Source organism: Protopterus annectens, chromosome 10.part0, assembly GCF_019279795.1.
Source record: "Protopterus annectens isolate FY-2018-M chromosome 10.part0, PAN1.0, whole genome shotgun sequence".
NCBI classification, from domain to species: domain Eukaryota; kingdom Metazoa; phylum Chordata; order Ceratodontiformes; family Protopteridae; genus Protopterus; species Protopterus annectens.
The window spans coordinates 390,144,373-390,171,786 of record NC_056744.1 but is presented as its reverse complement, the minus strand read 5'-3'; positions in this window follow the sequence as shown (position 1 = coordinate 390,171,786).

Genomic DNA, 27,414 nt, shown 5'->3' with positions numbered 1-27,414 from the left:
GTTCTGGGAGTGTAATGAGTTGGCAAATTTTAAAAACTCCCTACTCTGTTAGGAATACTGGATGAGCAAATGAGTGTAACAAAGGAAATTATTTTTTTGAGCTGGGATACATGATCTGAATTGCACAGACATTGTAATGCCTTCTTAAGTTAAATTCTGGTGGCTGCCAAAAAGCAATGACTAGAAAATGTGAATCGAAGTCTAAACCACTATTCTTGAATACTGTTGCAGAGATAAAAGAACAGGACGTGGGATCTTCAGAAAAGAGTAGGAGCAAAATACATAGAAAAAACGAAATCTGTGAGAGCAATATGCACAGAAAAATGTTTTGGAGGAGCAATGAGGTTTAAGAGAAGGCAAGAACTGAGCAATTTATGTAATGCTGATTTTATTATATGGTATAGAACAATATACAATGTACAATGTTTGTAAATTTGAACTTGCTAATATGGTTTCATTACTGCTTTATAAATGTATGCCTGTGACACAAGTGATAATTCAATAAAGGTCTTTAATAAAATCATCACTATCTTGGGTGTATCTATGTACAAGCTGCAGTTATTCCTTTAAAATAGTTTCCAAATAAATTCTGATGTACTCTGTAATACACTCTAGAAAAAAAAAACGATGAGGTGCATGATTGGATTCCGTATCTCTTTATGCATTTTGGGTAGCCCATCAAAGACAGGAATGACCAAGTGCTCAATGTGAAAAAAAAAACGACAAAAGGACGTTGTCAACGTAGCCATTAATATGCATATTAGATGCACTTGTTTTCACATTCATAATAATCTTATCAATTTGAAATCTGTGTATCCTGCTGTAACTCACAGTATCATCCAAAAGTAGCCTATTTACTGTTAAATACTAATTTTATTCATTAATACAATTGCCCCTCCTTTGTCAACCCTTCAGATTCATTAGCGTTCTCCATTGTTCAACAGTGAAGTTATTAAAATATTTTTATATATTAGTACTACACAATGAATCAATACCCTGTTCACAAACTTTTTCAAAAGCATTAACAATGGGGTGGCTTATTGGCATAAATATATTGGGATGTTTAAATTGACCAAACTCATAACTTTTTTTAGAGAACTTAAGTTTCACGTTCAAGTTACTAGTAGTTTAAGTTCAGATAAATTGCCTTCTAGCTTCCCATATGAAGCAGGTATAAACAAAATACCTTTATTTAGCAGATGACTTTCTGAATTAATTAGGAGATAGTCATAGATGCTATGTATTATATTAAAAGACAAAAAAATATATAGAAAAAGAGCAAAACATGGCATGCCTACAGGTATCGAGGTTTGGCTTTATTGACTAGAATGCATCAGTAAATACTGGAAAAAGTAGAAAGTGAAATGTTATCTGTATTCAGAAGTTATGTATCTAAAACACTGGTATGTCTTTAAGGGGTCATTTACATATTTCCCATGGGCCTCCACTAAAGGAGGTTTTAGATGTTAAACAGTATAGACTCTATCTTAGCTGGATCTTTCTTCGAATTTTTACTTAATTGTTTGCCTGTTTGATCTTTTTACCCTTTGGTTTATCTATCTATCTATCTATCTATCTATCTATCTATCTATCTATCTATCTATCTATCTATCTATCTACACACACACACACACACACACACACACACACACACACACACACACACACACACACACACACACACACACACACCTATACATATTTTCCCCAGGGACATATATGTAGGTATCAGTGTGTAATAGATCTATGTATCATGATTCAGGATGCACATATTTTTTATTTAAGTATATCTCATATTTAGGTATATCTTATGTGTGCTATCAGCTCCCCAACCAATTAGAAATTCTACTCTGAAATGTTACTTCAGAGCAAAATGTAGCTGCACACTTTGCATACACTGAAATCAAATGCTTACCCCCTCCAGAATAATAACTCCCCTAATCAAATTCATAGACCCTAAATCTAACATTAGTTTAACAAAAATATGCATATAGTTGAGATAAAAAGAAAAGAAAATGAACTCAACCAGCCATCAGAAAACAACATAACCATCAAACTGGACCAGTTCCTAAGTGATGTAACTAAATAAAATTAAATGACATAAAAAACAAGTAAACTATAAAAGTAATAGGGTCAACTACAAGTGCTGATGTGCTAGTAGCTCGGGACACACTTGCTCGCTGTCACTTGCTTGAAAAAGCGAATGCTATAACTGTCATTGGCTCAACCTTACTTAAGTATTTAGCATTCCCACCATCTGACCTTATTAACCTGTACTGATTCCTCATTCCCTAAACTTAAAACTCCAGCCCCTTCCTGAAACCTCATATCCGCAATCCCGCCTTAATCCTAAACTCCAACCCCTTCCCTAAACCTAAATTCTTCAGTCACTCCAGAACCCTAAACTCTCTTCCTGTTTCCTAAACCTAAAATCTCATTTCCTGCTCCCTAATCTTAAAACCTCCTCCTGCATTCTAACCCTAAAACCTCCCTCCCACTCCCTAACCCTAAAATCCTTCTCCCATTCCCACCCGTCAAATAGCAGTTGCCCATAACCTTGCTTGAATTCAAATAACGCACTCAGGTAAGGTGCAGTAGCTGCTTGCTTGAATTCATATTTGAGTTTGAGTGCGAGCAACAGCCTGTACAAGCTGCAAGATGCTTGAGCTAAGGCTTCAAGACAGTGGTCTTAGAGCACTTGGGACTTGAGAGCTTGTAGGAGAACCAAACTAAGATATCATAATCTAGCCCTTAGTACATATTGCTAAAATGATACCAAAAACATACCCATCACCATAAACACACACACACACACACACACATACACACACACACACACACACACACACACACACACACACACACACTGAAAATTGGTGCAGTCCATCAAAGTGAAATGGAAGCAGTATTTTAAACTAAAAACAAATGGAATATGGGGAGTGGGGGGTGGGGGGGTCTATTTAATGTGATGCATGAAGTTTCCTGCACTGGAAATTTAGGAAACTTGGTTTCATGACTCATCTTCACCACTCTTATAAATTTACATTTTTTATAATTGTATTTATTTCTTAACAGGGCAAGTAGATTGGTCCAGGGTCACTCTTGAGCTGTATATCTATATCTATATCTATAGAGGAGTTGTGGTATTGTATGAGGAAGTCGGGAGTGTCAGAGAAGTATGTAAGAGTGGTACAGGATATGTACGAGGGTAGTGTGACAGCAGTGAGGTCTGCTGTGGGAGTGACAGATGCATTTAAGGTGGAGGTGGGATTACATCAAGGTTCAGCTCTGAGCCCTTTCTTATTTGTAATGGTGATGGACAGGTTGACAAACGACATCAGACAGGAGTCCCCGTGGACTATGATGTTTGCAGATGACATTGTGATCTATAGTGAGAGTAGGGAACAGGTGGAGGAGACCCTGGAGAGGTGGAGATATGCTCTAGAGAGAAGAGGAATGAAGGTCTGCAGGACTAAGACAGAATATATGTGTGTGAATGAGAGGGAGGATAGAGGAATGGTGAGGATGCAGGGAGCAGAGTTGGCGAAGGTGGATGAGTTTAAATACTTAGGATCAACAGTTTAGAGTAATGGTGAGTGTAGAAGAGAGGTGAAGAAGAGAGTACAGGCAGGGTGGAATGGGTGGAGAAGAGTGTCAGGAATGATTTGTGACAGACGAGTGAGTACCAGTAAGAGTGAAAGGGAAGGTCTACAAGAGGGTAGTGAGACCAGCTATGTTATATGGGTTGGAGACAGTGGCATTGACAAAAAGGCAGGAGTCAGAGCTTGACGTGGCAGAGTTGAGGATGTTAAGATTTGCACTGGGTGTGATGAGGATGGACAGGATTAGGAATAAGTATATTAGAGGGTCAGCCCAGGTTGGACGGTTTGGAGACAAAGCCAGAGAGGCAAGATTATGTTGGTTTGGACATGTGCTGAGGAGGGATGCAGACTATATTGGGAAAAAGATGCTATGAATGAAGCTGCCAGGTAACAGGAAAAGAGGAAGGCCTAAGATAAGGTTTATGGATGTGGTGAGAGAGGACATGCAGGTAGGTGGTGTGCCAGAGCAAGATGCAGAGGACAGGAATAAATGGAAACAGTTGATCTGTTATGGTAACCCCTGATGGGAGCAGCTGAAAGAAGAAGAAGATCTATATCTATATCTATATCTAAATCTATATCTATATCTATATCTATAGCTATAGATATATCTGCATTCATATTTGTGTAGCATATATTTTTGAGTTGTGAGAAAAATGAAGTAAATACTTCAGCATAGTTCATGCAATTTTTTAATTTAAAATAATTTCACCGCTCCTTGGCTAACACCTTCCAAGAGCATACACACCAACTGAACTACATGCATTAAATAAATAGGATAACAATTAGCATAAAGCAGATACATACTTCCTCACCAAGCAAATCAAAAATTGAAATTAAAACATGCATTTCACTTTAAACTCCTCCATCAAACTTCATTGTTTAACGCTTTAGGTTTTATAGTGCCAAACTTTAAAATAAATAGCATTCCCTTATATAGTAGCTGCTTTTTAACTATCATAGTCGTCCGTACTAGAGAGTAACGCTTGCAATTCAGCAACATAGTTATCTGAAAGATGGTAATAAGTTTGCTTTTAGCGTATTATTTGGGCAGTTCGTGTTCTTGCTTTGAGGTGATCAGTAAAACAGTATTGTTCGATAGAAGAGATGTACAAAAAAGTACTGATTAAAATTAAATAAACATAACTTCTTGGTCAGCAGATGAGAGTAGTTCTAGTGGGATAATGATATATTTATTTGAACATATACATAGTATGAATCACATTCTTTGAAAGAGGTCCATGAGCTACGGTTACACTTGTTAAAATTCAGTTCTGATATTAGCATTATGTGGTTACCCTCAGGTATTGACTTCTTGCTGAGTGTCCACTTTTGGTGTTTGACACAGCGTGAGGAGTGCTGCTGCTTGAACTCAAGGGTGATACAATGTGCTATATGGATGTATAATCTGGGTACTTTTTTTCCATTTACAGAACTTCATTTAACTGTAATGCATGCCTTAGCAACTCAGTATGCATTTATTCTGCAAGGTTTATAAACTCTCGGAACATTCTGATTTTGAATATCCTGATTCTTGTATCTTTGTAATGTGCAGTTTTATTGCAAAAAAAATACAGTTGTATAAGTAAATTTACCGCAACAGTAGATGTCTGAATGATCACTGATGCAGTAGTCTTAGCAATATGAGTTATATCTTGCTAAAGATATAACAGACATTCAGCTCCCAAAACTTCAGGACAACTTCTATGCGCCCAAACTGTTAGCTCAAGCTGAGCTGACTAAAAGACAGGTCTGGATGCCAAACCCTTCAGAAATTTCATGCCAAAAGAGAGAGGAAGACTAAAGCCCTGAAAAGGATAATGTTAGGGAAACAAAAATAAAAATAAATGTCGATACCCAGGCATAAAAAACATACAAAAATAAGAGCAATGGAGGGAGGGAGCAGCTACTGAAGCAGTGATCACTTGAACATTGGCTGTTATGGTACGTTACTTACATAACTGTACTAAGGTGATCTTACTGATCACTGCTGCAGTAACCTTAGCTATATGAGTAGATTACCATAGCTAACTATACTTGTGAGGTGGAAGGAGAACAGTCCAAGAGTCCCTGGAGAATGGCTCTCACAAAACTTGATGTAGACCTGGACAAGGAATCTAGCTTGTAGTACTTTATGACAGTATGTAAAGAGCACCAAGTTGCAGCTTCTAGAACACTTTTATAAACCAAACTTTCCAAAAAGCCATAGATGAAGCCAAGTGAGCCTTGACACTGCTTGGAATAGTTTTGTTGTGTTGTGTATAACTAAAGGTAATAGGGACAGGATTTCTTTGAGAACTACTTATGCCTAAAGTGGTATCCAAGTTTACTTTAAGCTAAACTATTCATCTCTCCATTTTGTTTACTGCATCTAAAACTGAAGGAGTAGGGATACTTAGATGTCCACAGACAACTCCGGTACTATCTTGACAGAACTATATCTCTCGGATCATTGGATGGATTGTTTATTTCATGTGAGGTTAAGAAAAAGGGCCAAACTCTGTCAAAGCTGACTATTTCCAAATGGTTGTCTAATATTACCATTTGTTATACTCACCATAGCAAATATATTTGAGGCAAAGTCAAGGCCATCTTTACCAGGGCATTGGCTTCATCTATGACTTTTTGGAAAGGCTTAGATTTTATAAATGTTCTAGAAGCCTCTACTTGGTCCTCCTTATATACTTTTACAAGACACTATAAGCTTGATTCCTCCTCTAGGTCTAGATCTAGCTTTGCTAGGAGCATTCTCCAGGATTCCTTGGACTCTTCTTCTTCCACCTCCCAAATATAGTTATCTATGGTAATATACCCCTATAGCTAAGGCTACTGCAGCAGTGATCACTATGAGGAACATAGTACAGCTGAGTAAGTTGAATGTACCATAACAGTTAATGTTAGAATGATCATTGCTGCAGTAGCTTTAGCTATACAGATTATATCCTGCCAAGGATAGAATAGCTGGACAGTTTCCAAAGATTCAGGGTACCTTCCACACACCCAAACTGTCCAGCAGCTCGAGTTGAGCTGACTAAAATACAAGTTTGGGCATGAAACCCTTCAGAGCTTTCCTGCCAGCAGAGAGAGAGAGGCTCAGCTCTGAAAAGACAAAGCTAGGAATAAGAAAAAATAAATGTCCACATCCTAGCACAAAAGCTAGCACAAAAAAACAAAAAAACAAAAACAAACAAAAACAAAAAAAAATCATCTTGGAATGGAGGGAGGGATCGGCTACTGAAGCAGTGACCATTTGAACATCTACTGTTAAAGGATCATAGGAGATTACTACGCTAATGGTCAATGACCCCAGGACCCTTACAAGCCTAGCCAAGTACAATCCCTGTTCCCAAGAATATCAAGGTATTAAGCAGAACTAAGTCAACAACTACTGTCCCTGTCCAAGAGAGACACAGGTGAAACTCCTGGGGTGAATTTGTGATTTCCCATCCAGTCATCCAAATTATGCTTAAACAGGGTCTGTGAGGAGCTCTGTTTCACCTGAATTGGAAGTTTGTTCCAAAGGAGAGGTAACCTCTGTGAGACATATCTGTCTCTCAAGCAAGTCCTGTTGATGTCACATACTAGGTTGAGTTCCCTAGAGCAAGTGCATTTTTTACCATTTGATTTATGAATGTGCAGCATTTCCATTAGAGCAAGATCTGAAATTGCTTTATATGCAAGGCAGACACCACCTTTGAGTAGTCTGTAAGACACAGAGTATAGTGACAGTGATGTCAGTTTGTCAGTGTATGACATATGCTGAAAACCCTGATTTTTCTTTGTAAGAAACCTTTAAACCTTTGAGGTCTTTGTCAGTTGCTGCAGGTGCTTGGTAAGTTTACTTGCACAACTGTCCTCAGTTGTTCATAAGTATCACTGTTGGAGTAGCCTAAGCTATTTGGGAAGATTATCATACTTTAGAAGGAAGGATGAGGGTCCAGGAGCCCCTGGAGATGAGGGTCCAAGAGCCCCAGATGAGAGGTCCTAGCAAAGTCTGTCATATACCCGGAGAAGGAATCTAGTTTGTAGTGCTTTGTAAAAGTATGCAAAGAGGGCCAAGTTGCTGCTTCTAGAATACTTATAGAATCCAACCCTTTCCAAAAAGCCACAGATGAAGCTAAGACTCCAGTAGAATGAGCCTTGACCCTGGCTGAAATAGTTTTGTTGTGGTGGGTGTAACAAAAAGTCATAGCACAAGGCAACTATTTGGAAATAATATGTTTTAACACACAGGTTGTTCTTTTTTTCTTACCGTCAGAAAAAATCAACAACTGATCAGAAATTTTGAAAGATTTTTTTTTCTGTCATAATAGTACCCAAGTGGACATCCAAGGTATGAAGTATACCTTCTCCCAAATTTTTAGACTCTGGAAAGAAGATAAGGAGATGGATAGCTTGGCTTAAAGTAAACTTGAATACTACTTTAGGCATAAATGCAGGATTATTTCTTAAAGAAACCCTATATTTGTGGAAAATGAAATAAGACTGACTCTCCATAAGAGCATGTGACTCCTATGCCCCTTTTGCAGGGGTGAGAAAAGTAAGTAAGACTGTTTTGTATGTTAAAAACCTCAAGTCACCCCGATGAGCTAGTTGAAATGGAGCAAGAGTTATTTTGTTTTAATACAAAATTAAAATTCCACAGAGGAGCCACCTGTTTTCTTGGAGGCTTTGTATGCAACATCCCTTTCAAAACATTTTGACATAACACTGCATGGAAAGAGGGGATTAATGGGCAGATGTGCTGAAATGACCAACAAATGATTCTTGACAGAGGAGTAAGACAGGCTAAAGGGTAATAACTCACACAAATAATGCAGAACCAGCGAAGCACTAGACCTGAAAGGGTGCTGGTAATTTTTTTTTGGCACCAACTAGAAAACCTTTTTGTATTTTATTTATTTATTTAACATTTATTTACTGGGAAAGTCTGACTTGGAACAAAGCCAATTTTCAGTGGCGGCCCAGGGAGAAATGCTCCAGATGCATGCCTTTGTAATGTGGGAGGAAACCGGAGTACCCGGAGAAAACCTACACAAACACAGGGAAGACATGCATACTTTGCACAGAAGGCACTCCAGCCGAGAATCGACCTGGAGAATGTCTTGCTGTGAGGCGACAATGCTACTGCTGCACCACTGCGCCATTGATAATATATGATTTTCTAGTAGCAGGTTTTATTGCCTTCATTATCTGCCACAAGTCCTCAAAAAAAGGTGCCTAAAAAGTATTATTTATTTACCCTTTTTTGACTGGGTTGGTTGACCTTGGCTTGCAGCCTCTCTTCAGGGGAGACCCATGGTGGTATTTTTACTACTGGGGGAACTTTGGCAAGGGCATCTAGGAATTTCACCTACTCTTTTCAATAGGTGCCATGGAATCTTTTATGTCTACCTGAGCTACCACCAGCTCAAGCAGATGGGTCCTCAGTTTATTGTCATCTGAATGATGACACACCCAGGAGTGCATCACCCCCCCATTCACCTGCACTGTAGTGTCAGCAATTGATCTGTTTGGTGTGGGAATAGAACCCCCAGATTTCTGTAGCAAAGGTGAGTGTGCTACTTGTCATGCCACTGACATTAAAACTCTGTCATCCAGGCAGTCAGTTGTAGAAGTTTGGAGACTGTGATGTATCAACCAACCCTGATCTTGTGTGAGTAAATCCAGTCTGTGAGGAAGTATATGGTAATTGCCCGTGGCCATTTCCAGATGAATGGGGGCTCCAATGTTGTCTGGGCCAGAAGGGGTTCATTACAGTGATCTTTGATAAGTCCTTCAGAAACTTAGGAATTACCCTGGATATTTGTGGAAAAGCATATGGGGAACATTCCTGTCAAAGGAAAAGAATTGCTTCTGTCTTCCAGAACTTCTTGCATGGAGCCCTGGAACAAAATCTTGCCAAATGGTTGTTTAGAGTTTAGACAAAAAGATCTGTTTGAGGTGTTCCCCACAGATGGATCAAATCTTGGAAGACTCTGTGATTCAGTTTCTATTCTTGAGGGTCTGTCCTAGTCCTGCTCAGCTTGTCTGCCACACAGTTTTTCTCAGATGGAAAGTAAGATGTGCACAGAGTGAGATCGTTCTGAAAAGCTATATCCCCATCTAGCATGGCCAGTCTGCGCAGAGGCTAAGATCTGGTTCCCCTTGCTTGTTTATGCAGAATCTCACAGTAGTGGTGTTGTCTATAAACACTTGCAGAGGTCACAGGGACCACAGATGATTGAGAAATTTAAGAGCAGCTATAAGAACTAGCATCTGTTTTATGTTTTTGTGTTTTGATCTTTCTTCTTTTTTCCAAAGATACTGCACTTTTATTCAGACTGAAAAGCAGTAAAACCCACTTCTCCAATTTACTATATAATGTAAAACAAATAAACAATTAAAATGCAGCAAATTACTATAACAATAATTTTAATAAAATAATGTTCACAAGCCTTCACTTTAAAAATAATTTTTGTATTTCAGAAGCGATGCATGGACCAGATATTTAAATACACAATTAATCACATAAACAGTGATGTAAACCTCTCCTACTTAATACAAGTTTTAAACTGCTTCTTCTTCTTCTTTCGGCTTTTCCTGGTTAGGGGTCGCCACAGCGGAACTCCGGTCCGCTAATGATTGGCAATAGATTTTTACAGTGCCGAGGTGCCAGCCTGATGCCCAACCTTCAATGATGGCATGCCCATTCATGCATGTCTTTTGAACGCCACTCGACCACGGGGAGGACATGCAGACTCCACACAGAAGGCGCTCCAGCCGACAATCAAACGGGAGAACCTCTTGTTGTGAGGTGACAACGCTACTGCTGCACCACTGCGGCTTCACCTTTTCATATTTACATTAATAATTCCAAAACCATGCTGCATACCCTTTATTGGAAAATTTCATCTTAAAGGTTACATGAAGAACAATACAACTGGACTAATACTTGACCTCTGTCTAGTGCAGGTAAAGAGATATTTGTCATTTGTTAACCAGGTTAGTCCAACTGAGCCAGTGGCCTGTTTGCAGTGGAGACCAGAGGAGAAAAGCTCCAGACAGTTATTACAAAGTTACAAAAAAGAAAAACATCGGACAATGAAGTTTTACGCAAAAATACAATAATGTGCTTTACATGAGAACATTAGAAATTTACAAAAGGCCTAAGAATTAAGTTTACATAAACATTGCAATAGTGTGCATAACATGCAGTACAAAAGTTAGAATTTTTTTTAATGAACAACAACAAAAAAAATATATGCAAATGGGATATGACTTGCAACAGGTTGGTGTTAAAAGTGTGAGAGGTAGCAAGGTGGTAAGATGGGATTTAAGTGGGATCATTGCAGTGACAGGAGTTAGCATTTAGGAGAAAAGTTTTAAGTTCAGATTTAAAGAGATTTGTTAGAAATGATTTGGATGTTAAGGGGGAGTTTGTTCCATGCATGGGAAATATATTTGTAAAGAAGTTTACCAATGTTTTTGTTTGGTTTACAGATGTCCAGAAGGAGCTGGTCAGAGACGGGGAGAGTTCTGGGAGGGGTATAATGTGATATTAGTGAGGACAGAGCAGGACAGTAAAATGCTTTTAAGAGCAGAGTCAGAGTGAGTTGCAGCTGGGAGTGAAGCAAGTGTTGGGGGAAGCTAAGCCACTGGAGTTGTTTTAGTGCATGGCAGTGATGAGATTTGTAGGGTTGGTTACTAGCAAATCTCGTAAAGGGTACACTGTAGATATGAAAAGATGTGGGAGGCATAAATGGACATGGGAGGATGGCCTGACCTAGTTTTTGCCTAGAGTGAAGGGCTAGATATTAAAGTCTGTAGAGTAGGCTGAGTTTTTAATTGGTCTTTTTGATACAGTGCTAAATATGGGTATCAAAATTTAATTGGTCATCGATAATACCAAGACCTTTAGTATGCGGGTCAGCTTGTATGATTGAAACTGCTAATATTTTTAAACCCAGATAACATAGTGCATTCATCCTAGCTATGCATTATCCTCTATAGACTGTGAGTTATTAACCTTATCGCCTTTACTTATCATTGAATATACAACCTGCAGAACAAGAAATGTAATTGGTCATCGATAACACCAAGATGTTTAGTATGTGGGTCAGCTTGTATGATTGAAACTGCTAATATTGTTTAAACTCAGATAACATAGTGCATTCATCCTAGCTATGCGTTATCCTCCATAGATTGTGAGTTATTAACCTTATCACCTTTACTTATCATTGAATATACAACCTGCAGAACAAGAAATTTAATTGGTCATCGATAACACCAAGATGTTTAGTATGCAGGTCAGCTTGTATGATTGAAACTGATAATATTGGTTAAACCCAGATAACATAGTGCATTCATCCTAGCTATGCGTTATCCTCCATAGACTGTGAGTTATTAACCTTATCGCCTTTACTTATCATTGAATATACAACCTGCAGAACAAGAAATTTAATTGGTCATCGATAACACCAAGATGTTTAGTTTGTGGGTCAGCTTGTTTGATTGAAACTGCTAATATTGTTTAAACCCAGATAACATAGTGCATTCATCCTAGCTATGCGTTATCCTCCATAGATTGTGTGTTATTAACCTTATCGCCTTTACTTATCATTGAATATACAACCTGCAGAACAAGCAATTTAATTGATCATCGATAACACTAAGACTTTTAGTATGCAGGTCAGCTTGTATGATTGAAATTGCTAATATTGTTTCAACCCTGATAACATAGTGCATTCATCCTAGCTATGCGTTATCCTCCATAGATTGTGAGTTATTAACCTTATCGCCTTTACCTATCATTGAATATACAACCTGCAGAACAAGAAATTTAATTGGTCATCGATAAAACCAAAACGTTTAGTATGCAGGTCAGCTTGTATGATTGAAACTGCTAATACTGTTTAAACCCAGATAACATAGTGCATTCATCATAGCTATGCGTTATCCTCCATAGATTGTGTGTTATTAACCTTATCGCCTTTACTTATCATTGAATATACAACCTGCAGAACAAGCAATTTAATTGATCATCGATAACACCAAGACTTTTAGTATGCGGGTCAGCTTGTATGATTGAAACTGCTAATATTGTTTCAACCCTGTTAACATAGTGCATTCATCCTAGCTATGCGTTATCCTCCATAGATTGTGAGTTATTAACCTTATCGCCTTTACTTATCATTGAATATACAACCTGCAGAACAAGCAATTTAATTGGTCATCGATAACACCAAGACGTTTAGTATGCAGGTCAGCTTGTATGATTGAAACTGCTAATATTGTTTAAACCCAGATAACATAGTGCATTCATCCTAGCTATGTGTTATCCTCCATAGATTGTGAGTTATTAACCTTATCGCCTTTACTTATCATTGAATATACAACCCACAGAACAAGCAATTTAACTGGTCATCAATAACACCAAGACGTTTAGTATGCGGGTCAGCTTGTATGATTGAAACTGCTAATATTGTTTAAACCCAGATAACATAGTGCATTCATCCTAGCTATGCGTTATCCTCCATAGATTGTGAGTTATTAACCTTATCGCCTTTACGTATCATTGAATATACAACCTGCAGAACAAGCAATTTAACTGAATGTTCATTTTCACTCTGGTTAGCAAGAGATTTATTAACATTTCTTTTCTTTATGTCATAAATGTGTTGAATTATGTATTCTCTAAATTTGCTATTAGTTTTGTCTAAAACATTGTAAACGTTTTAGAACTTTTAATTGCAAAAATTTGTAAACATTGTAAAGCAGAACACTATACCTTTAGCATAATAAACAACATTTATAGTATTGCAATCTGCATATAAATTCACATGGTATGTTCAGTATGAGTTGAACATATAACCTTACAACAGTTACATTCCAGAAATGGATACATGCCCTTTCTTTCATAAGTTCATAAGTTGTTACTAGGTTAATGACCACTAGGGTCCCTGTAAACCTAGTCATGCATCCTAACTATTTGGATCCTGAGTATCATGGGTGTCTATACAAGGGGACATATTAATAGAGAGACAACAAAAGATTTGTACGGGGAGTGTTAGGATAATACTTTAATTACTGGCAGCCTCTGTCTATAAGGGAGTCATTAATGTAACAGCTTCCATAGCATAATTATTGCTTCAGGTTTTGTTTATTTTGTTTATTTTATGAACAAATTTGTGAGTTGTACCAACTATTACTTTTATATCTGGAGTAGTTGTAAGGATACTACAGCTTCTCTCATATATTTCTCTCAAATATTTAAAGTAAATGGAGCGGTAGCGTTGTTGCCTCACAGCAAGAGGTTCTCCATTTGATTCCCGGCTGGAGTGCCTTCTGTGTGGAGTCTGCATGTCCTCCCCGCGGTTGGGTGGGTGTTCGAAAGACATGCGTAAATGGGCGTGCCTTCGTTGAAGGTTGGGAGTCAAGCTGGCACCTCTACACCATAAAAATCTACTGCCAATCTAGCGGACTGGAGTTCCGCTGTGGCGACCCCCTAACCGGGAAAAGCTGAAAGACAAACAAACTATAAGTTACAATAACAGGTAATATACTGTTAATACTAGATATAATTCTAGTTTCATTTATATGATTATCTATAAAATGTGGTTCATAGGTTCATAGGTAAGTAATCGGCTAGCTGCCCTTGTAGGTTTTAAGCCTAGCAAATTTCTCTTTTGGTGCTTGAATTAACCCATCCCATTTGGTTAGTGATTAGCGTTACCTATCCCATAGTCGATAATCATAAATTACCCCTAATGAGAATAACTGGGATCATATCATAGATAGTTTGAGGGGTCTGTATTAGATCAGCGAACACTTAAAAAAGCGAATGCTGATTGATCGAACTTATGTAAGAGAAAGCTTACAATCTCGACCTGTCAGAACAGCAATTTTTTTCCTAGGGACCAAAACACATACACACAACACAAGCACACCAAACAAACAGCAATCCACACACATGCACCTAAAATCTGACACCTAACCCTACACTAAACTATACACACACCACTAACTATCCACTTACCTTAACCCAAACCCTAACCCTAAGGTCCGTCACTAACGTACACATACCTCACCCGCTCCCTAACCCTAACTCACCTAACCTGCCCTAACACTCACATCCACACAATCGCACACTTACCTGAACCCAACCCGTAACTTTCCACCACAGCACTGAAAATACCGAAGCAACAGAAATGGACAACCAAATTCTTTCCCTAGGAAAAAATTTGGGTTTCTGTTGCTTCGATATTTCAATCTTTCAATCACATAAGTTTGATCAACTAGCATTCGCTTTTTTAAGTGTTCGCTGATCTAATATAGACCTGCTAGAGGGGGCCTATGCACAGGATAAAGCATTTAGGAGCTGCCGCTGTACATTATTAGTACAGGGGCAGTCCTGCATTAAACTTTCTGTGACCCATCCATAGATCCAAGTTGTGCTTGAATATGGACAGAGATGAACTTTGTTTAATGCGGATGGGGAGACTGTTCAAGAACAGCAGTACCCTGTCCCTCCAAACCATTCTGTTGATGTTGTAGAAGAGGTTTAGACCCCAGACTGAGTATTTCTGATGCCATGGGACTTGCTGACGTGCAGTAAATCCATCAGTATGTCGGAGGATGCCTTTTATGGCAGACGCAGGTCACCTCTTTGCAGTCTGTAATATCCTGAGTATAGTGACAGGGCTTTGAGTTGGTCCATGCAGGACATGTTGTTTAGGCCTTGTATCCTTTTAGTCCAGTATCTCTGTGTGGGGGTCCCAGTGGTTGCATGTGTCTGGACAGATACATGACAAAGGGGCATTATATTCAATGACTGGCCTAATGAGGGCTGAGAAAGGAGGGCAGTGACATCTCTGGATCTAGACACAATCCAATGGTTCCAGCACAGATAGTCTCAAAACAGAAATTTCTTGATATAGCACTTTGAATGTTATTTTTCTCATATCAACATTTCTCACAAACTCTTTAAGTAACAGTGGTTCTATTGAAATATGAATTTTCTGTAGAAAACCTAGATCATCTACATATTTGTCCTTTTAGGATATTCTTAAAAATAAGCTCTGTGTGTATACTATCATATCATATTTTTTATATTTTTTTAATTTCTAAAGGATTACAATTTGATTTGTAAATATACATATATATATATATATATATATATATATATATATATATATATATCTCAACACACAAATAGCCCAAATCAAAAAATAGACGAAAAATCCAACAGCAATAGGCAGCATAAAAACCACGATTCCGACTTGTCTGGCAAAACTCAGCTTCAAGTAAATCCAAAGAAACCACTTAGCGATAATCAGGTTTAATATAAAACGACAGCAAAAACACAAAGACAACGTAAGCGCTTTCACGGGTCCTCCCGCTTCATCAGACGTAACACGGATTACTTGGCTCAGGGAGGTACGTGTCTCCGAATACTTAGATCGCAAGATGCAGTTCATGTGTTATGTTTTACGTCTACATAAGGTTTGAAAGTTTGTTCTTAAGTATGGCAAAACAAATGAGTCATTAATATAAATTAACTCGAAGGCAGATGTTTATTTTTAGCTGCATATATTTTAAGTAAAGTTTCTGATATGGTAGTGTTTTTAGGCTTTAGGAAGCAGTAGCGCTTTAAACTTGGAATTGATGAGTCAGAATGTATAATTAACCAAATTGTTTAATTTAAGCACTTTGTATAAAAATCCATGTGGTTGAAGCAGTTGTGATTATACGTCTGATGAAGCGGGAGGACCCGTGAAAGCGCTTACGTTGTCTTTGTGTTTTTGCTGTCGTTTTATATTAAACCTGATTATCGCTAAGTGGTTTCTTTGGATTTACTTGAAGCTGAGTTTTGCCAGACAAGTCGGAATCGTGGTTTTTATGCTGCCTATTGCTGTTGGATTTTTCATATATATATATATATATATATATATAGTTATTCAAATAATTAATGGCTTGATAAGAATATTTAAGATCAAATTTCAGAAAGGTAGTACGATTATCCAAAGTATTTATAAAAGATCTTAAGTCTATGTCATTAGAAACCCATAACATAAACAGATTATCACAAAACGTGCATAAAATAAAACATAGTCTTTAAATGCATGCTGTCCAAGTATACGCTGTAATTCCCAATCATACATTTTCAGATTTGCATATAATAACCACAGGAACAGTCCAAAATGGATGTAGCAGCAAATAAAACCACAAAACGAAACCCACTGTGTAGGCAGAATGAGTGTCACCAATAGCAAAACCACCTTCTTTAGCAAAAAACTGCCTTATTGTCGCTTTCGTCTCAGAGAGACTTCATCAGAATAAAATTCACCACATAAAATCCACATTATATACCTTTAAAACTGAATCAATTAACACTTCAAAATACATTAATTAAAACTTTTCATTTAAAATTTATTTATGTAATGTGAATTTTATGTGGTGAATTTTATTCTGATGAAGTCTCTCTGAGACGAAAGCGACAGTAAAGCAGTTTTTCGCTAAAGAAGGTGGTTTTTGCTAGTGGTGACACTCATTCTGCCTACACAGTAGATTTGCATATAAGCTCATCACAGGTGTACCCATGGCAACACCTGAAATTTGATGACACATAACATCATTTTATTTTATTTTATTTATTTTACATTTGTTTACCGGGCTAGTCTAGCTGGATATATGTCCATTTTCAGTAGAGGCCCGGGGAGAAAAGCTCCATACATAAAACTAAACTACAAGACATATTAATAAAAATTTAAGTACAATAAGAATATACATTTAGTAATAAGAACAACAAATATTTAAGGCACACACAAAATACACTAGGTCAGTAGTAGCATCACAAAATAAAATGCTAAAGAGGACGTTTAGTGTGCAGAGCTACATTATGGTGAAGGAAATCAGAAATGCTGCATATATTGCAACATATAGTAACAACAAAATTAGAAAGTGATCAGATCAGTGTTGCAGAGGGAGAGACCCCTATGATTCCCAGACAACCTGATTCTGAGTAGAGACTCACAAGTTGTAGGATCTAGTTGGGACTCAGGGATGGATAGGAATGATGGGGCATTGCCTGTTCATTTTTCCCAGGAGAGAGTAGGGGCATGTGTTTTGTGGGAACATGTCCTGGAAACCACAGAACTGGCAGAAAGCATCTATGTGCAATTATTTATTTATTATTTTACTTATTTATTCCAGTTTGATGACTGGGGAGGTCCACTGGGCTCGGGGAGCCCATTTTCAGTGAAGGCCCGGGGAGAAAAGCTCCAACAATACATAGTTACATGAATAATAACTAAGAAACTTTGCATAACTGACAAATAAACAGGTAATATTCATAAAGAAACACTATTTGAGGGACTATGTCCCCTGCATAAGTGTGCAATATATCCTTGCCCTGCTCACTGCATATCCTTCCCTTGAATGCTACAGGGGTATATGCATGGAAAAATGGAAGAAAATATCATGGCTGCCTCAAAGATGGCTGTAGCATGGTTAAATTAAAACCCAGTAGTGAAGAGTGACCAAGGGCAGCAGTGACAACTCAGATAGTCAGGAGGCATGGAAGCAAAATAAATAAAATAAAATAAAATACAGAAGGGCATTACCTCCCAAAATAGAAAGGAACATGGATGTACTCACATCATATGATATAATCTCAGACAAATGGTGGGTAAAACATCAAGGCTAGGGGTAGAAAGCTGATACACACAGAAACAGGCATTACTAATTGAAAACAAGAAGTTATTATTCCTCTGTACAGACAGTAAATAAAATCACATCTATAGTGCTGTTCAAAATTCTGGGAGACTGACAATATTTTTTGTTACAAAACAGAAACATCCGTCTCAGCCTTTGTCCTTTCTTCACTAAAACATGCATCACAATACATGATAAATGTGAAGATGTCATAAAATCTGAGAGTTGTAATGCAAACCACATAGCAATCGTTAGAGTTATAGTGCTGACAGTATCATAAATTATTATTATAAGTTCAGTCTTTAAAATATTGTTAGGTAATATGTTAAATTACTTTCACTGTGTCCTAGAATAAGGAGTGCTTCTGAGTGCCAAAATGCATAATATAGTTAATAATGAGTGACTTTTGACAGATCTACATAGACAAGCTTGATGAAAGCACAGAGGAGGACTAAACTGGTGAATGGTATTCAGTGTAAGCCATGTAAAGACAAACCTCTAGAGGTTAATACAGTGTTAAAGAATATAAGAATAAGGGCATATGAGACAAGCAGCACAGTGCATCAAGATACTCTACAGAGGGTCTATATTATAAGATCGACATTTAAAAACATCGAACAACATATAGTCGACACCATATGGTCGATGTCTTTAAACATCGACCTTATAAAAAGACAAAAAGAAAAAAGAAAAAAGTACCCTAATGGGTTTAAGAAGGGGGGGCTAGCCCCCCTGCACCCCCCACACCCACCGCTACTTAAATATACCAACTCCGAGACCGCACTACATTGCAGTAAACGGAAATCTCCCCTTACGGAGATTTCGGTTTACATGCTCGAGATTCTGAGTGTTCGATATTCTCGTGTCGACAATGTCAGATTCGACATTGTCGACTTTTGAGAATATAATATAGACCCTCTACAGAGTACAACTGGGCACATCAAGATGACTGTATTTGGAGATACAAGGCAAAAGGCTTAAGGGAGATATAAGGAAGCTTTTCTTAATATAAACTGTGGTGTGTGATTAGAACAGCCTCCTGAAGATGTAGTAGCATCAAAAATAGTGATAGAATTTAAAAACCACATGCGACAGACATAAAGCAATTCTTTTGCTGGTTGGAAGAGTAAAGAATTGAGATGTTGATTAAGAATGAGCTGCAGTTTACCCAGACGGTGAAACAATGGTTGGACAAGGTAGACCAAGTAGTTCTCTGCTCTCAAAAATTGATGTCTCTTTGCAGGGATGAATACTAGGGGGATGAACATTTGAGCAACATACTTTTTTTCAGAACAACTGGGTTCACATTTTCTCCATGACTTTAAAATTTCAAGAAGAGCAAAATAAATAAAGTCTCACTTCTGTTCGTAAACCTTAGATAATGAATCTGACACTCCATTTTAATGTGTTCCAAGCAATGCAATGACAGCAACACCCAAACTTAAAATCAGTAGAAGAGGCAAGAAAAGCAATGTTTCATCAGAAAGTGCAGTCTCATGAATTAAAATGAATAAGGATAGCATGTGCACTGAATGAGTCTTCAAAACTACTGACCTCTAGAATGTAAAAAGAAACTCCCTGGTCAGCACGTGTTGTGTTGCTGTTAGGTGAAAAGTGATCTGTGACTGGCATTGCCACTATAAACAAAGCCAGTTCAAAATATGATTTTAATTTAATGTATGTCTGCTGCTACTTGTGATTATGTTTGGAGGATAAGCATACAATTGGCAAAGGACAATGCTGGCTAGAAGGTGATCACTATTTCCCTTATCTGACTCAGACATTTTATAAAAGCTATGCTGCAGATACTGGCTTTTCCACGTTGCATGGTTCATTAGCCATTGTCTGTCCTTTTATTAAGCTATTTCTAAGGAAAGAGGAGCTGAGTTGTGACTGCTGCTTTTACTGCTGATTTAGCAAAGTGAAACAGCAGTCAGGAATTAGGACTGCGGTAAAGTTTATTAATGTAGTGACTTTAACGTAAATGCATGTTGATGATTTCCAGGCACATCTGGGCCTTGGTTATCTTTACTATACCTTTATCATATCTGGAAATGTATGATTTGTTGTAAATGTATGCCAGATAAGTAATGATACATTAGAAGGTGGCGTCAGAGTTATTTTACTGTACACATGATATGGTTGAACTTGTTCCTGCTTTGTCTGCAAAACAATTTTTGAATTCTGGGCTATGTATTTTAATTACAACTCTGGGAATATTCTTCTTCTCATCTCTATTAAGGTGATACCGGAGAATGTTGAACTTCAATTAATTGTGCCATGAGCAGATAAGAACTTACACTGCACTGTAGTCTTGCAGAGGCATCATTATTACATAACGCTTATGCTTAGCTGTGATCAATCAATACATTTAATTACCATGCAGTTATAATTCAAGTGAACTTCCTAAAGTAGCTTATATAAATACCATCTGGAGCTTTTACTTTCCAGAAAAAAATAGAAAGTAATGTTATTTAGTGCCGTTCATTTGAGATTTTATGACACGAGAAGCCACAATAATAAATAAATAATAATGAAGTTTTTATGTCTGCAGCATGTATGTATACTTTAAAGTTCATTAGTAAACTTGTAAATAAGTTTGGGGTGCTCCCCCTCCACCATGCACCTGCAGTTTTATTTCTGCAGCACCTGGCAGTGAGTCGGGTTGCTCCCCCTCCACTATGCACCCACAATTTTATATCTGCAGCACCTGGTAGTGGCAATGTGCCATATTTATTAGACAAATAAGGAGTATTCGTTGTGTTTATTTACCGTTCAGGGTTCTATGCCTGTGGTCTCCTGAAATATGCCAACTGTAAATGTACCTGCCTGTCCAGATCAGTGCTCAAAATGCTGCTTACTGGTCCTGTACTGTATTGAACACCTAACATTTTTTGTGCACCAGTGGAGACTACTTTAGTGACCAACATTTTTTTGGGACCAAATCAGCCCATGCAGTAATATGCTGTTATCATGTGCGCATGTACGTAGTGAAGTATATATGTTATCTTCCTCCTACACTTTGTTTTTATATCTTGAGGCCAAGAAATATGCATGTTTCATATGAATATAGGATCATCTTTGCTGCCAACATCTGAATATTTGTACAACACCTATAACTACTTACTATCCATTGAGATCCCTTAATAGACTGCACAGATATCCTAAGGCCAGATCATTCACCATGTATTATATGTATATATATTTGACTTCTTCTGATAATGAGGACATTCAATTTCTTTTTTTTTCTTAGTAAATTCTATCATTTATATGGCTCTATGGATAAAAAATAAATTATGTATTTACTGTCTTCATGCGTGAATGGGCATTCTTTTGTTGAAGGTTGTGCGTTAGGCCTGGCAAGCCAGGACGTAAAAAAACTCTACTGCCAATCATTAGCAGACCGAAGTTCCGCTGTGGTGACCCCTAACCGGGAAAAGCCGAAAGACACAAACAAACTGTCTTCTTATGTAATTGTAATAATTTCCTGTCTATATTCTGTATGTACTGTTGGAGCTTTTCTCCCTGCGTCTTCGCTGAAAATGGGTTCTTCTGACACAGAAGGACCATCCTGGTAAATAAATGTCAAATACCTAAATAAATAATAACATTTTCTCTAAAACATTTCTACTAACGTAACTTTTCAGTGGTGCCATTCCATTTTGGGAAAAACCTAAAGAAAATGCAAGGAAAATATCCTGTTTTGTGCACTGCACTGTCTTCCTAACAGCAATAACACAAGACTCTAGTCATATCAACAGTAAATTATATTATACTTGTTGTATTATTCCACAGGACCATAATCTATTTCAGAATGGACATACAGTAACGTGCTCCCAAACATGTTATTTCCACCAGTCATAATTAATTTTTACTTCATGGAAACAATAAAATGTAGACAATGCATTGTACTGATTCCAGCTGATTTCTGCAAACAAAATTATTTGTTTAATTAAAACCATGCCAGCTAACTTGTTGCTGGAAGGAGCTGAGGTGAGACTAGTGGTTCCTGGGAGTGTAATTAAGATGGGCTTATTATAGGATAGGAATCACAAGGCCATATCCCTACATCACTGCTCTGACAAGTAACCATTCAATACTGTATTAGCAACATGAAGAATCTAACAGAACAAACATTCCATATATTGTGGAGCACATGCAGTATGTCCATTCATACCATGATGATCTGAGGTCAGGAATGAACATGAAGAACTGGTAGAACCCATTCTGGAGGAGCAGGGAGATAAAGTGGCCTATGGCCTACTCTCTTTTCTCTTGGTGAGGGTACAGGATCTCTGATGTACTGCTGAAGGCTCTGGACATGATATCGTTGGTGATGTTGCTTGCAGAGATATAGTAAAAGATGTGAAAGTTATGGTGATCTGCTCACTTTGTAATGGCACCTTTGTATGCATGGTAGGAGAGAGATAAAGGAGGAAGCCCTGCAGTCAGTGACAGTACTATGAGAATCTCAACACAGATAATATCAAGCCAGCATAGCTTAGGCTTTGGAGACACAGGGGCACTTGAAAAAGGCACCAGAGAATTGAATAAAAGCTCAGAAAGTATTGGCAGACTCCACCCCCTCCCAGAAATGCATAACTACAGTGAAAAATGTGGAAAGTATTAAAAATCCAAGCCAATACAGGAATGGAGAAATGAGATTCTCCAAGTAGTGATGATTCCAGGTACAGGTAGAGAAAATAGGCAAGGGTGGGCTGGAATTTATTGGAGAAAATTAGCAAAGGAACAAAGGTATTAATTGGTGGCAAATAACTAGAGTATGATTAAGTGAAATGGGACTTTGGACTGCAGGTTAGGACCGTCTTCCGTCCTAGGGATTGATATCAGAATATCACCAAAGAGAAATGTATAGGAGAGAGCCAAGTGAAATACCAGTAATCCCTTATTTTCTGCTTAGCATTCTGCAGTTGATCCTCTTCTTGTTCTGTGAGATCCCTGTATTCTGCAATACTCTAAATAATTCTTGTTACTTATTAACCATAGTGCCCTTTCTTTTATTTGGACCCTATTTTTAATCTCCACCTTAATTTTATCCCTCTCCCTAGCTATATTTTCAGAAGTAATTTCTATCCTCTCGAATTGCTCCTGAATAATCTCCACTATCCATTCCTTAAATTCCTCTCTTTTCAACAGATAGGTGGGAAAGTGCCAGTGTCTTATTTTTATTTCATTACCCTGTGTTTTTATTTTGGTTATTATTAGTGAATGATCTGAAATAGTTCTTGGGTGCGTATCAAGACTTTCAGTTAAATGCACATGTTCCTGTGAAAAGTAAATTCTGTATAGCCGCAACCAGTTTTTATATCTTGTTGAATAATATGTAAATTGACTTTAAGCACTTATTACCAAATTCACATCTTCCATGCCAAATATTTTCATAATTTTTTTCAAAAATCTACCCTCCTTTATTATACTTTCCCTTCTGGGCCCCCCCGACACATCTTCACTTCTGCAAATCAAATTCCAGTCCCCACCTATAAGTAATATTCCTTGTTGAAAATTGATAATTTCTCAGAGAATTTTCTTAAGCTCCATTATAGCAGTTTTAGGAAGAATATAAATACATGCCAATGTAATCCTCCTTCCTTGCCAGTAGCCTCTTGGCACTAAAAATCTACCATTATTATCTTTTTTATCATCTTCTATCACTATTGGAGCTCCTCTTGCAATTAATATAAGTACTCCTCTTGTCCTTTGTGCCAGGTATTCCACTGAATAATCATCCCAAAAACCTTTCTTTATCAAATTGACATGTTCAGTTCTTTCCAAGCGTGTCTCCTGTAACATAACTATTTTCACCCTAAATTTTTTTAATATACTTCACTATTCTTTCTTTTTTGTATTTATCTTTGAGACCATTGACATTTAAAGACATTGCAAAAAGCATCCCTGTATTAAAACATTATTATTCCCACCATTTATGTATAACAATTTTTTTGTTAAATGCCTAGTTCCAGCTTTTGTGTTACATGCATACACTGTTTGACAGGTGAACTTTTATGTAGTTCACAGGTTCATGGGTGTGTACTAGGCTAATAGCCCTGGAGCCTTTACAAGCCTAGCCTATAGGATTACCCTGGCATCGTGCCACCCAAACTTAGTTTCCAGTGCTTCTGTTGAGCAGAGCCAGTTGGAATGATCCCCGGGGTGAATTTTCTATTTTCCATCCACTCATCAAGATTTCTCTTGAAGAGGGCCACTGAGGTGCTCTGTTTGACATGTATGGGAAGTCTATTCCATAACATGGGCAGTCTCTGGGTTATGAACCTGTCTGTCCAGCATGTTCTGTTGATTGTGGTAATGAGGTTGAGGTCTCTGGAGCATGTCTTGTGGAGGGATTGGGATTTATTTAGATGCAGTATTTCTAACAGAGCTGGGTCAGACATGGCTTTATAAGTCAAGCAGAGATCACCTCTAAGTAGGCGATATGAGACAGAGAATAGTTGGAGCTTTTTTAGTCTGTCCATATAGGACAAGTGTTTAAGACCTAGGATCCTCTTTGTGAGGTATTTTTGCGGCCTCTCCAGTTGTTGCAGGTGTCTAGTGAGGTACGTGCCAAATGCGGCATTGTACTCAATGATTGGCCTAATGAGGGAAGAGTAGAGGGAGACAATGACCTCTTTCTTTCTGGATGCAAAGCCCTTAGTAATGAGATGTGCCACATAGAAGGACTTTCTGACCACAGTGGCAGTGTGGTGGTCAAAAGAGAGATTGCTGTCAACCTGTGTTCCCAGAACTCTTATAACACTTTCTGTGTTCAGTGGACTACCTTCAATGTGGTAGTTCATGGGAACTGGGTTTTTCCCAAAGGGGATGATGACACATTTTTTTGGCATTAAACTTAATGCCATGGTTCTGACACCAGTCGTTGGTCTCAATTAGGCCTTTCTGTAGGATGTCAACATCACTTGGGGAGTTAATAATGACATCCAACTTGCAATCATCTGAGAACTTTGTCAGCTAGAGTCCCTTCATGTTGGACTGGACTTCTGAGAAGTAGATACCAAACAGGAGAGGACCCAGGACCAATCACCATGGGACTCCACTCGTGACTGGTCAGCAGTCTGACTTGAAGTCAGCTACTTTCACGCTGTGGGTTCTATATCTGAGCCAGTTTGCAACTCACCTAGTGATATAGGGGTTGATGCCTAGTTTAGTGAGTTTTTCTATGATTCCTGAGTGAGGAATGGTATCAAAGGCCTTGGCCAGATCTAGGTAGGCTGTATGAACCACCTTGCCTTCATCCACAGCTCTGGTGACTGACTCAAAGAAGTCGACCAAGTTGGGCAGGCATGATCTACCCTTTACAAAACCAAACTGTGTGGGATCCAGAATTTGAAGATTCCCTATATCCTTGTTTATTAGGTCCATGATGATGCATTCCATAGCTTTGCCTATCAGACTTGTCAGGCTAATGGGGCGATAGTTCCCAGGGTCTGTAGTCACTCCTCCTTTGTGAAGAGGGATGACTATAGCAGTGTGCCATTCAGTAGGGACAAAGCCTGAGGTGAGGCTGTGATTGAACAGGGTACACAGGTTAGGTGCCAGTTCACACTGTAGTTCATGTGGAACACAGCCAGGAATATTGTCAGGTCCCATAGAGGCTGTATTCTTTGCCTTGGACAGTGCTGTTTTAACCTGTGCAGCAGTAGTACTGGCTGTCTGGCAATCTACTGGTATTGTGATTCGTTCTTTGGGGGGGAGGGGAAAAGTTGGCACTGTATCTGTCAGCCAGTATATTGGCAATATCTGTTGGCTCGGTATTGGAGGTTCCATTGTGCAGTAACTCAGAGCAAATCTGAGTATTACCGTGGAGGTTATTCACATAATTATAGAAGGCCTTGTGGTTGTCTTTACTATCTATTGCAATTCTATTTTCATAGCTAGCTTTAGAGGATTTGATGAGGGATCTCAACTTTTTGCTGAGGCTGATAAGGGAGTCAACTCCGTTTGTTGTAGAGTTTGTTTATGGCAGGGGACCACCAGGCTGGCTTCCTTTTTTTGGAGGAGATCGTCTTGGTTCTATTGGGTATGGTGAGATTCATGCATTTGTGTACGTGTTCATACAATGCATTGGTGTATGATTCGGCAGTCATGCAACTATTCTCCATTTGCATGGGTGCCGTGAAGTTAGCCACTTCTGTTCTTAGGAGCCCAAAGTTAGCTTTGGAGAAGTTTTTCATGATGTTTACCTTTGTGGGGTGGGGTGGGGGGTTGGAGGGGATGTGGATTTCCAAGGTTATTAGTTTGTGGTCGGATATAACCAGGGAGGAGTTGGCTATTGGTGTAGAGCAATGGTGACCCATGTTAGTAATGACCAGATCAAGGATGTTGCTACCTCAAGTGGGGGTAAGAATGAGCTGGTCCAGGGCATTGGAATTAATGAATTCCAGGAAATGTTGGGCAAGTGTATTGGTACATGAGTAGTTTTCCCAGTTAATGGAGGGGTAGTTGAGGTTGCCCAGTATGAGTGTGTTAGACTGGAACCTAATATTCTCCAGGGTGCTTAGGAATGTGGAGTGAGTGTCTTGGGACATGGGTGGGGACCAATAACAGGCTACAACCTGAATCGCTGTCTTACCCAATGTTAGCTGCACCTGAAGTATCTCTTATGCATTATGTTGGGCTACCAGTCTGGAGGTGTGCGCATCCTTTATGAATATGTAAACACCACCACCTTAGGAGCTTCGCTTCAAGTTTTGGGACTGAAAGGTGTGGAATGAGTTATAGCCTGGTAGTGCAGGGGTGCTTTCTGCTGCCTTGAACCAGATCTCTGTTGTAGGACAAATGTCGATGTTCTCCATTTTAAGGAGTGCTTCGAGCGAGTGAATTTTGAGATTTAAACTTCTAACATTGAGCAGTATGACCCTCAGATTGCATTTGTTTGTAGCTGTTATGGTGGTAATTTGATCTTTGGAACACCACCTAAAAAAGGCACGATCGGGGTGGCAAGAGCCTTGGCCAGTATCCAGAAGCCCAGGGGTGACAGATCCAGGCAATTTCTGGCAAAGCATCGAGGTCTGTCAAACATGTCATCCCAGGCAGACAGATACTGGATCCCCTTAGAATGATAACAGAAACTTAGCCAATTGTT